This window comes from Protopterus annectens, chromosome 4.part1 (genome assembly GCF_019279795.1).
Source record: "Protopterus annectens isolate FY-2018-M chromosome 4.part1, PAN1.0, whole genome shotgun sequence".
Taxonomy (NCBI): domain Eukaryota; kingdom Metazoa; phylum Chordata; order Ceratodontiformes; family Protopteridae; genus Protopterus; species Protopterus annectens.
Window position 1 is genome coordinate 277,313,568 of NC_056734.1, and position 12,529 is coordinate 277,326,096.

Consider the following 12,529-nt stretch of genomic DNA (forward strand, 5'->3'; position numbering starts at 1 on the left):
CACCCTTGTTGGGCTTCTGTGTGCCACAGCACGCCACATACACATGCTGGCCACCTGTCATACCATTGCATGGGTGGTTGGTGTGGTACAGAGGGCAACAGATCACACATTGTCCTCACATTGCCCTTCAGCACCATTCCACGTTCTGGTATTGGCAATGTACACATCCACCGTCACATCATACCCTGTGTCTCAGGATGTTAGGCTATATGACTCCTGGACAGGACACACAGTGGTGCAAGCATATCATGCTACCTACTACATGTCAGGTACATGTGGCATTACACAGTCCTCAGTCATGGAGCCCCTCATGTTCACTATTTGCTTACATACACAACATGTCACAGAGTACTGTCCATGCCTAGATATCCCACATCTACATACCTGGCACCATTATAGCTCCACCAGCTCATACTGATAACAACCATATGGGTGTCGGTGTGGCAGATACATCATGTGGGTGTCATGGCATCAGGATGCATGACACATGGTGCATGCACATCACCTTTGCATAGCAGCATTCATCCACTGAGTATCACATGGATACTGTCCCCGTACATGCATATCAAATTGTACATGGTTGCTGTACACACACATGCCCCACATGGTGCTGTGGTTACCATATTCCACTGTGGCATGGGTAGACATCTGCAGGGCCACACATATCTGTACTGTGTGTGCTGCTGGTACATAGGTAGCCATTGTACCTGTGGCATACACACATCTACACACGGGCAGGGTTACAATACCACATTCGTGGTGTACCTTCCACAACGGCTACGACTTTACATGGCACAGCATTACCATGCCATGATGTGTACCAGGCTCAGACAGTTTACATATGCGGCTGACAGACGGGAAACACATCTGTACACATCTGCATACCACATACACAGGGGTGTCTTCTGCTCTGACATGGACCATGTCCTCCGCATTACTGATGCATGTAGTACTCATACATGGCAATTGCAGTGGGCAGTGTGAACGGAACACTCATGGATATGTGCACACATGCCACATTGCATGGGCTGGGCTTCTGTGTTACTTCCGCAGACACAACACACACCATGCTGTGGAACATAGGTCCTGTGCACATCCCACAGGGACACACAGTGGCACTGTTCATGTGATAGCTCCCTTGCTGTTTGAGTGACACGTAGTCATGGTACCACCACAGCGGCAGTACTGTGTAGACATGCAGTTGACACCCACCTCTGCTGTTCACTGGACACTACCATGGGGAGGTGACACTACTGTGTACACTGCACATGTGTTTACACATGGACCTGCCGGACTTCATTGTTGCCCACATTGCACCTGCTACAGATCGTTTGGCCATGGTTACTTGGTGTTCCTTCCATTTCGGATGGCTATTATGCTACTACTCTGTCCCATATGTACAGGCCATACGTATCCTGTTGTTGTACATACCAATAGGCCATAACTCCATTATGCATGATATGCCTGTGATACTGTGTTTGATGTCTGTCATATCCACCATGACAGCTTTACATTACACATAATTGACATAGTATCCCCTACTGCAAGGCATACGTGCACGTCGTGCACACATTACATATGACATCGACGGTATATGCCCATACACATGTGTGCTGTGACAGTATACATACATGTCCTATCCCCTGCTATGGCACTTCCTTGTTGGACATCCACTGCCAGCATCGGCGTGTGGTGTGGCATTGTTCTGTGTTATGCCCCCCTGTGGCAGCCCTTGTGTTATCCTGGCTGTGTACATGATGTCCCACTGCTGTGCACACGGTGTCCACAGTCGTTGGTATGCTCAGCAGGATAGCACTACATAACCACCTTTCACCACTCTCTGCATTATGGACAAGTATCCTTACTTACAAACGCCATTCACATACAGTACAGCTTCGTCATACACATCATGCGTTACACACCCGTACATATTGTGGGTTCTACATACCTTGTCTGTGTTTCCTTCCGTTTATCGTTGTGTGTATCGCTATTCCGTTTTCTCACTCTATCCGTTTTGGAGTAGTAGTTCGGTATGAGCATACGGTTTGAATATCCTGGGAGTCATCCTTATATCCGTTGTTACCTGCAACATGTGGGTTCATCACACCAATAGCTGTTCCTCAGTGTGTACTTGTGCGCATATCACCTGTGCATCTACTCCATTCATACATTACGCGTCGTAACTAGGGCATGGTTGCATTCCTCACCTGGGCGTTGGCTATTTGCCCTACCTTCGTGGAGATGGTCTGTATTGTGTTATGTTATGTGTAACTGCAGCCGCTATGTGTGGCGTCAGGTACATTTCGCAGTGGTGTTAGCCGTGGATTGTGTGTGTTGGGTATGGTATTATGTTCGACATGTGGGTGTCCCTGTCCTGACGGCGTCTGTTGATGGAGTTTTGCATTCTGATGTGTAACATAGCTGTTGTATTCCTTTAAACAATGGATGCAGGTATGCATCCACTGTTGATAGTGTTTCCCACGCGAGATGTTGCGGTTATGCAGCTGTCATTGACTGACTGTATGTTTGTGCTGCTATTACGGCTTGTATCCCTTTGATATGTGCGATGGGGAATATCGGAGGTTGTAGGTGACGGATACGGGTTGTGGGCCTTGCATCTCTACATACACGGTATGCTTGTCTGTGTGCTCCATCCCTGCCTGGGGAGTTGACAGTTACTTGTCTGTTGTTCTGGGAGTGTAGGTTGTGTTGTTGTCATGTGGTGTTGGTATCGCCTGCGTGTGTGCTTCCTGCATGTATTCCTCCGTCACATCGGTGGTATATCTGCGGTTGTTTGTATGTGACGACTATCCCTTGTCATTCTGTCCCGGATATTTACAGTCATTGTGGTCCCGTACTTGGGATGGCCTGTTTGCTAGTGGTTGCCACCTATTCAGGTGGCGATTGCTTGTTTGACACTTGGGGAACACACAGCGGTGTTTACGGGCCGATACGTGGCCACGATCAGTACCGGGGTAGCACATGCGTATTTCCGCGGTACATACCTATTGCTGTGTAACTTTGCCGACGTATCGTTTTGCAATTAGCATGTCAGTGTCATACATATGGTCATGATTTGTACATACATCCTTTCCATTTCATGTGTGGTATATTCCTGTGGTACATTCCGGGACATTTTCACTTTGCATCATTATACGTCGCCACACGCCTAGCCAGGGAGGGGCTCTCAGTACTACTTTGGGAGTACTGGTGTACATACGCCTGAGGTTACTATACTGTATGCCTACACATGTTATTCCACTCCGCCTGTCACATGGCACCAACATACACATTTTACAGTGGCACACACATTACACTCGCACAGCAAGACACACGGCACCCTCACCGCACACATACACATACTGCGGCAGTCACAGGGACGGTTGCACACAGTACCTGCGTGGCCTGCATCACCAGCGGCAGTGTCTACCTCCCCCCTCATATTATCATAGTATTACCCGCACATGTACTGTTACTGTACTGTGGCCTGGCGATCATCCCGACCCGCGGTTAGGCATTTCGGTATGTTGACCTTTCCATGGGTGGCGGTTTCCTCTTCTGTTAAACCTCCCGGATGCTCCGGTTGTCTTTCACTATGTTTACTATGCACAGATATCGCGTGTTACTTCTCTGTCACCTTACATCCCTCTGATTCCCTGTCTTCCCTGTTGTACTTATATGTATATGTGTACATATATTTCTATGTGTGTAATTATATCTATCTCCATATCTGTATATGCACATATCTACATGTCTATATGTATACACCTTGCGCGGAACGTGGCAGCATACAGCAACGCCGTCTGCTGTAGGACCAGCGTCACGGTTCAGGTGTTGGCGTTCCATGCTCCGCTGGCTGTTGGGTGTGCAGTGTTTGGGTGCTGCCTATGTTGGAGTCACACATGGGGCCACCCATACGGTACACTTTACGGGTGGCCATGTTTGTGTGCCGTCCATTTCACTGTGTGTGCAGGTAGGGAGGTGTCAGTCCATGGGGCCTACGCTGTCAGAGTATGTGCTATCGTTCCCTCTTTGCCAGGGCATAGGCATATTGGGTATGCCTCCATCTGCCTACTGGGGCTGGCACAGTGTGTTCATGGTCCTGAACCCTCTGTGCCTGGACTGGCCTTGGCAGTTGTGGTGGGCTTTGTGGCCCTTCACCATTATGTCCCTGCAGCAGCTGCTTCCGCAGGATCATATTATGTAGCATGGCACATACTATGAATATGTGGGCACATGTGCCTGGAGAGTACTGCAGGGCTCCACGGATGTATCCAAGCACCGGAACCATGATTTCAGCATCCCAAACACACGCTCTATGATTATTCTGGTTTGTGCGTGTGCCTCATTATGGCGTTCTTGCATGTGTGTGTGTGCATTTCTGATGGGAGTCACCATCCACGGCTCCAGTGCATAGCCAGCATCCCCCACAAGGTGGCCTTGTGGGATGTCCCCCCTGGCGAATACCTGGTACAGCTGTGAGGCATGCCAGATATGGGAGTCATGGTAGCTTCCAGGGCTGCCAGCACACACATCCATGATAATGCCCTGCGCATTGCACACAACCTGGCAATTGATGGAGGGGAATCCCTTGCGGTTTATGTAGCATCTACCCTGCTCCCCAGGTGGTGACTTGATTTGTATGTGCGTACAGTCTATCGCACCCAGTACCTCTGGGTATTGTGCCACACGGTGGAAGTGGCGCATATTGCTAGCCAACTCCTCCTGAGATCTGGGGAAGTATATATGCTCATTGGCATGTGGTAACATGGCATCCAGAAACTGGTGTAGTACCCTGGATGCTGATGCCTGTGAGATGCCCATTATATCCCCAGTTGGCCTTTGAAAGGTACCTGTGGCCAGTATTCGCAAGCTTACACATACCTTTGTGTCCACTGGGATGGGCTCCCCTCTGTTGTTTCTTGTTCTCAGGCGTGGCTGGCACAGCTCCACTATTTTCTGTAATGTGTCCCTATCCACCCTGTAACGCTCTACTATCTCCAGGTCTTGTAGCCCCTGGTAGGTTACCCTTGGTCTGAACACTCTCCTTCTCCTCTGAGGCCTATGGTAGTTGTCGGCACCCTCCTCCACAACTCCGTCTGTCTCTAACACATGCTGATGGATCACGGCCACGGCGGCACCCAACATGTACATTTTAAAAGTTCCCCGTGTGTTTACACCTATAGTGCGGCGTTTGGGAATACATGGCTGTGTGTTGTGTGCATTCACACTTTATACTGTTGTGCTGTACACCCGGTGATGTCATAGGGTGTGTCTGTGCGGCTGTATCTGGGGATTATCTTCCGTGTTTTACCGTTGGCACTGCAACGCTGTTGCCTTTGGTGTTGCATTACTCTTGCCTGCATTGGATTAGCTTTCGACCTTACCTTACTGTTTCTGCACGTTGTGCCTACTATTTCCTGGCTTGCATCCTGCAGAGCCCTGTCATGTGTAGTTTCTGGGACATGGCATATCGTGCGTTTTGTCTGCAGCCGCCGTTATGCTGCCTGTCTACTTGGCTCTGCTGTGTCAGTTCTTCACTCTTTGCAATCTGCTACCTCCCCTACTTTCTTTGCATTCATATGCCTCCCCTATCCCGTTTTGCAGGTTTCTGCATGCAGAGTTGTCAGTTGCCGCCAATTGACCTTCGTGGGTTGATTACTGTTGATTGCTCATTACTACTCCAATTACACTGCTTCCGCATTTCCTCATATTCTTAGCATCACCTTCCTGTATCTGTTGTTGTTGGTGGGGCGGGCATCACATGACTGGGTTAAGGGAACGTAGTCATCCTGATGCACATGCATCTCTGTGCGCATTGTGTGCTCTCAGCTCAACTATTTCCCCACACGCCGGTCCTGCTGCTGTGATGTGCAATGTACAGCCCATGTTTGCTGGGCTCCAATGTGCTTCCTCCTACAGTGGCACACCCCTCTGCAGGTGACATGTATTCCCTCTGAGCCACTCCTCGGTGTATTACCGCTGCGCCATTTGGTACAGCCTTACGCCGGCGGGGGTTTCTCGATTCAGTATTATCTGCCTCATTTGCATGGCATTGACTACTAATTCATAGTTACCGCGCCAAACACTGCCGCGACTCCTTGGCAACCCTTACACCGTGGATGTGGCTTTCCATGCATACCATGGTGTATTGTGGCTGTGAAGCTGATGTGTATTACACTGCTCTTTTATGACATTGTCATATTATTTCATTGTTTAGCACCTTCCGCGGACATGTCCTGGGGTTCTGCTGTGAGTTTCTGTGGACATACTATTTATGTCATTATTTACATGTTGTGCATGTTTTCTTTTGACATTCTCTGTGTCTTTCGCCATTGGTATGTGGCAACAGTGTGATACCTGACGTTGACAGCCTTCCGTTACTCCTATGTCATGTTTGGGTAAATGTAAACTGTTTTTTTTGGTTTACATTGCCGTGCCCTTATGCTACGCCTGCGCCACTTCGTGGATCGCTATATGCCTTCATTTGCATGGTGCAACACTGCACATGGGGTGCTTAGCATACCTACGCCAGAGGCGGCGCAAATCTGGCGCACGCCGGTAGTGCACGTGGAATTGGATCGTACCTGAATCGCTCGGCGGCCATATTTGGCGTTATAAAGCCTACGCTTATGCGTCCGCCTGGCGCAACGTTCATGAATCCTGGGGATTGTCTAAAACATTCAGAGATCTAAAAAATGTAGGACATTCCCTTCTTTCCTAAAGAGAATGGTAAAGAGTGGTGGAACTATTCAAAGCAGCTATGAATTTCTCCATATCTGTCTTGGAAACATTCAAATAAAAATCAAATCATCTATATATTGTTTATAAAATGAAACAAATTTAAAATGATCCAAAGAAAGTATAAACTCATTTTCTCTTTAACTTATAATGAAATTGTGAAAGCTGAGGAGATGATTGCACCCATAGCTATGCCATTCAATTGGTGGTATATGTTGTTAGTCAAAACTAAATCTAACCTGTCAAATTGTATTAACATAGTTATTACTGAATGTGTAAATGTTCTTAAATAAGGCCTAACAACATCTATACCAAGGTTGTGAACAATACAGGTGTATAAAGAATCTACATCCATAGTAACAATAAATGTTTCAGTATCAGTAAAATTATAATTTTTAAGTAAATCCAAAATATCCATGAATCTTTAAAATAAAATCTAGTACCTTAAACTACAGAATTTAACATTTTAGCTAAATAAATTGACAAACATTTGGTTTTACTCTTAGCAGCAGCAGCACCAGCAGCAACTAAAATTGGCCTAAGAGGTGGATCAAAACAGTTGTTAGGAATTTTCGGAAATCCAAAAATTCTACCTATTTGTAGATGATCAACCTTAAAAAATACACAAGTGTTAAGATCTATCTAACCTTGATGAAACAGATTTAATAGGTAACAATCAATGAACTTATAATTATTGAGCATTTGATGTTTGGTTACCGTCTTATGACAAGTATCATCAGCTGAGTATTCTTTTAACTTTGTAATGTATGTGTTATGATCCATAATCATGATACCACTACCCTTGTCTGCATTCATTATAAAAATGCTAGCAGAATTTGTTAACTCATGTAACCAAGACCTTTCTTCAGACATGATATTATACCATTGTCTCTTCTGATCATTGTTCAACAACTGTCTGATGTCTTTGTCACATGTGTCAGAAAAAGCTTGCAAAGTAAAAATAAGACTGAAATTAATGAAACTTTTTTTTGTACATAAATGCTTGTCAGTAGAACTAATACCATTTCAATCAGCCATAATGTAGTGTAAATTAAATTTGAAGGCAAATAATCTCAAATATTTGACATTTACTAATTTTTTTCTGAGAAGAAGGAATAAAAGAAAATCCTCTCTGAAGAGTACCAACATGAGCATCATTCAGTAAAAATGAACTGAGGTTGAAAACTGGACAAAAGGAATCTGCTTCTGCTAACTGTGCTGTCATCCCCAATTCTCTTCTCTGCCTCTCAGTCTTCCCTGTGAGTTGCCGCTCAGCTGTTGAAAATGAAAATGACTCAATTGTGTAGTCATTTGATGACTCATTGAAAAATCCATGCAATAGTCATTCACTACTTCCTTGTCTTCTGACAATGCAGAAGCTGCTGAGGTAAATCCCTCAAACCAATTCTATCTCAGAATCTATCAAGGGAATTCTGAATAGTAACATTATTATTAAAGGCTGAAAGGCTACTATTTTGTCAGCACTACTCAAAGAAAAATTGTTGCTAAGCAAATACGTTTTGTTATTTTGATAAGCCTCTCTATATCAAGCCAAATTTTTCTGTTTTTGTTAACAGTGGTAGTGACATGCCACTGAAGTTTAACAAAAACACAGTCATATAAATGTACATACCCAGCAAGCCATGAATGTTTTTTAATCTTTCTGTTGAGGGAGTGAACTTCTTTTAAAGCCTTGATCTTAATACCATTATGTTCCATTAGATGTCTGAGTACTTTTAAACCGGTTTTGTTATATAAGTCAATCAAATCAGAATAAATCTTGTATCTAATTGTGATTCTGTTAGGAAACTTATACAACTTTAGACCTAATGGAACTTGTTTTACCACTAAACATTGCTCTAAATAAAAGTAGTCATACTCAAGGTCCTTAAGTTTTAGAAGTTTAAGTTCCAATTCTAAAATACAAGACTTATGGATCCCCTCAAAAAGCAGCATTATTATGGTCCAAGATTAATTTACTGTTTGCCAAAATAAGGATTAACAGAGTTGACTAATTAATATTCAATGGAATTGTCATGAATATCAAGGATGTCAGCTAACAAAGTCTCAGTATTGATGTTAATATCAGAACGCACATTTGAAGTTAAAAAAAAACAGTGTTTTGAGGCTCTGGAACCACTACTAGCATTTTGGAAAAAATGGAGTGAGCTTGTGTTATTAAACAGGTTAAAGATTGTGTGAAACCAACCAAATCCTCAATTGCAGAATGGACAAAAAGATCAAGATTAAGATCATTATTACATCCAATAGTGTGATCTGAGTCCACTGGAACTTCCATTGTGACACGCCAAATCATACACCAACAGTAAATAAAACCACCAAACGAATCACTGCAGATGCCAAAGTGCAAAAAAAAAATTACTAAACTAAAAAACAAACACTAAAATGAAAAAACAGTAAACTAAAATTAATAGTTTAGCACTTGCATTCTTTTATTGCTGTAAAGAACTCCTTCAGCACTATCCACATGACAACTGTTCACTCATATTTATAACATTACCAATCATGACACTTCTTAGCTGACACTCAAAATCATAACAATGGAGGGGCGTGGCCAAGGATGAACACAGGATAGCAGCAGATTTCTTCAGCTCCACCAATTTCATTACATTGACAGGAATTAATTACTTAAAAAAATAATTCTTGAAGTAATTTTCTTTCTAAATATGTTTGTCTTATATAGTTCTTGAACTATATCTAAAAAAGAAAGGAAATCTTAATAATATTCCTGTCAGAAATTACTTTGGAAATTTTCCTGTCAGTTTATCAGTCTGAAATGAGTTCCAGTAAGACAAATTCTCAAGACTCCAGCATCAAGAAAGAACTTCAGTCTCTGATAATTATAGTCCAGCAACTTACTGCTAAGATGGATAAAATGGATACTAAAATAGACACTTTCATAGAAAAACTACAAAACAAATAGACTTGTTACATATGGACCTGCAACAACAGAAGATCCAGATGACAGGCATAGAAGAAGCTGTGAATGACATGGAAAATAAAATACAAGAACAGGAAATCAACATTGAGTTTCTACTGAAACAAAATACACATTTACAAACAAAGCTGGATGACCTGGAAAATAGATCTAGGCGTTAATAACATTAGGATTTTTGGACTGCCAGAAAATATTGAAGGTAACAATATTACTTCTTTTTAACAACATGGCTCCCTAAAACTTTAGATTTACCAGAAGCATTCTCTTTTGGTATCGAAGAGCACATAGATCTATAGCTAATACTAACTCAAACAAAAACTATCCTAGATCAGTTATAGTTAGATTTCTATCATCTTTTGATAAAGAGATGGTTCTTAAATCTGCTTGGGCTAAAGCTCCTGTTAAGTTTAATGAGACAACTGTGCTTTTGACAATGACTATTCTTCCATGGTAATTGCTAAAAGAAAAGTTTTTCTGCCACTAATAAGGGAGCTTAAAAAGCACAGTTTAAAACATACCTTCTGTTTCCTGCCAAGCTTAAAATCTTCCTTCCTGATGGTCCTAAGGTCTTGATGATTTAGACTCTGCTTTACTGTTTGTCAAAGAAAAAGGATTTTGGATAAAATAGAAGAAATGGAATGGGCTAGTTCTTCATTAAAGAGATTGGCAACTGAAGCTTCCTGGAAGACTTCAGAGAAGAAGAAGAGACTAAAAACAAATGATTTGTTATATGTTTTTCTCTCTCATCATTTTAGTTCATTATTAATCTTTTGAATATAGTTCCTGCATTTCCAGAAAGCCACAAATATTTTGGAAAAGATTTAATCAAAGTTATTCTCTATGTGCAAAGAAATGTTTTGTTTCATAACCAGTCAAAATGCCTGAGGATTTAATGGCAGGCTGTGACTCGATTTGTTTTCTTTCTGAAAAAGTAAGGTTAGTAATTTGATACATTTTTTTATCTTTACCTTTTTTTCCTTCTTTTACTATTTTCTTTGTTTAAACAATGACATTCTATTTAGATTATGTAGTGGGTAAAGGGTGGGGAAGGGCAGGAGAGAACAGTAATGAAAATATCATTAACAGAATAATAACATATTTATTTCTTGTAAAAGTTTATAAGTTCTTCAAATGCTATTTCTAATTATACTTTCTTGATTATACTGCTTATGCTTGTTTGTAAATAATCTGTCATGCTTTAACTAATAATAATCAGAACTAAATAAGAGTAAATAATATGTTTTATTTTAACTCTATTAATATAAACAGTAAGTGACATTCCATTGTATATACTTCTTACAGCTTTCTCTTATATTTTTTTATTTCTGCCCCACTCCCTTTTATTTTCTACTCTCTTTTCTTTTCTTTATTAATATATAGAAATGCTTTTGACTGTGTGGGCACAGTGAATAATAGGATTTGTATGAAAATTGAGTTGGGAGAAGAATGCTGAGTTTTATTACTTGTTGGTAATTTTGAGTTTAATTTCACTTGCATAGAGGCTGTGATGATCTGTGGAATACATTGTGGAGGTTCTGTCATGTTTAGATGCATTTACACTGCTAAATGAATGTTTGTCACTAGTTTTAATAAGTTTCCCAAAATGTTAAGAGAGACAATCTGGGATGTGGGCTGTCTTATGCATAATGTCCTTGAGTTACCTCAGAATCTTCAAATCACAGAATTCTCACAGAGAAACTGAAAGCAGTTAGTATAAACATTGACAAGGTTATCACACTGACACACCACAGATTCAGGAAAAATACTCTGTTCATAAAATATGTCAGTTATAATGAGTTTAAATGATGTAGTTTCTTGTAGTAAGTAAATGTCTTATTTTAGAAGGCATAAAAATGAAACATTTATTTAAATGTTTTTGAAAATCTACTTAACAGCAGCATAATAATCTGTGTTAAAAATTTGTGTTCCAAACATATACTTTACTATAACTCATTTAATTCATCTGATTGACAAACATAAATAATCTTATAACTCTATTTTGGAAGAAATGTCATGTGATATATTTTAAAGCAGTAGGTTAGCATGATTGTAAAATCTGGTTACCAATATGTGTTTGCTGTGCATTATTTTGTATAAAGCAGACAGATTTATTCTAGGGACAGCAAGTAGGACAGTGCTCTACAAAGGCACAACTCAGTGAGATCAGATATATATATGTGTGTGTGTGTGTGTGTGTGTGTGTGTGTGTGTGTGTGTGTGTGTGTGTGTGAGTGTGATGGCTTTTTTTTTTTTCTCTAAGAATCTGCATAACTATCTAATATGATTTATAATAATTTCTGTGAATACAATATTTTACTCTATTGACAAAATGAATGTTTGCCACAAGTTTTAATAAGTTTCCGCCAAAATGTTAAGGAGACAATCTGGGATGTGGGCTGTCTCATGCATAGAGTCCAAGAGTTTCCTCAGAAGCTTCACTCACAGAATTTTCACAGAGAAACTGAAAGCAGTTAGTATAAACATTGACAAGGTTATCACACTGACACACCACAGATTCAGGAAAAATACTCTATTCATAAAATATGTCAGTTATGATGAGTTTAGATGATGTATTTCTTGTAGCAAGTAAATATCTTATTTTAGAAGGCATAGAAAATGAAACATTTATTTAAATGTTTTTGAAAATCTACTTAACAGTAGCATAATAATCTGTGTTAAAAACTTGTGTCCCAAACATATACTTTACTATAACTCATTTAATTCATCTGATTGACAAGCATAAATAATCTTATAACTCTATTCTAGAAGAAATGTCATGTGATATATTTTAAAGCAGTAGGTTAGCATGATTGTAAAATCTGGTTACTA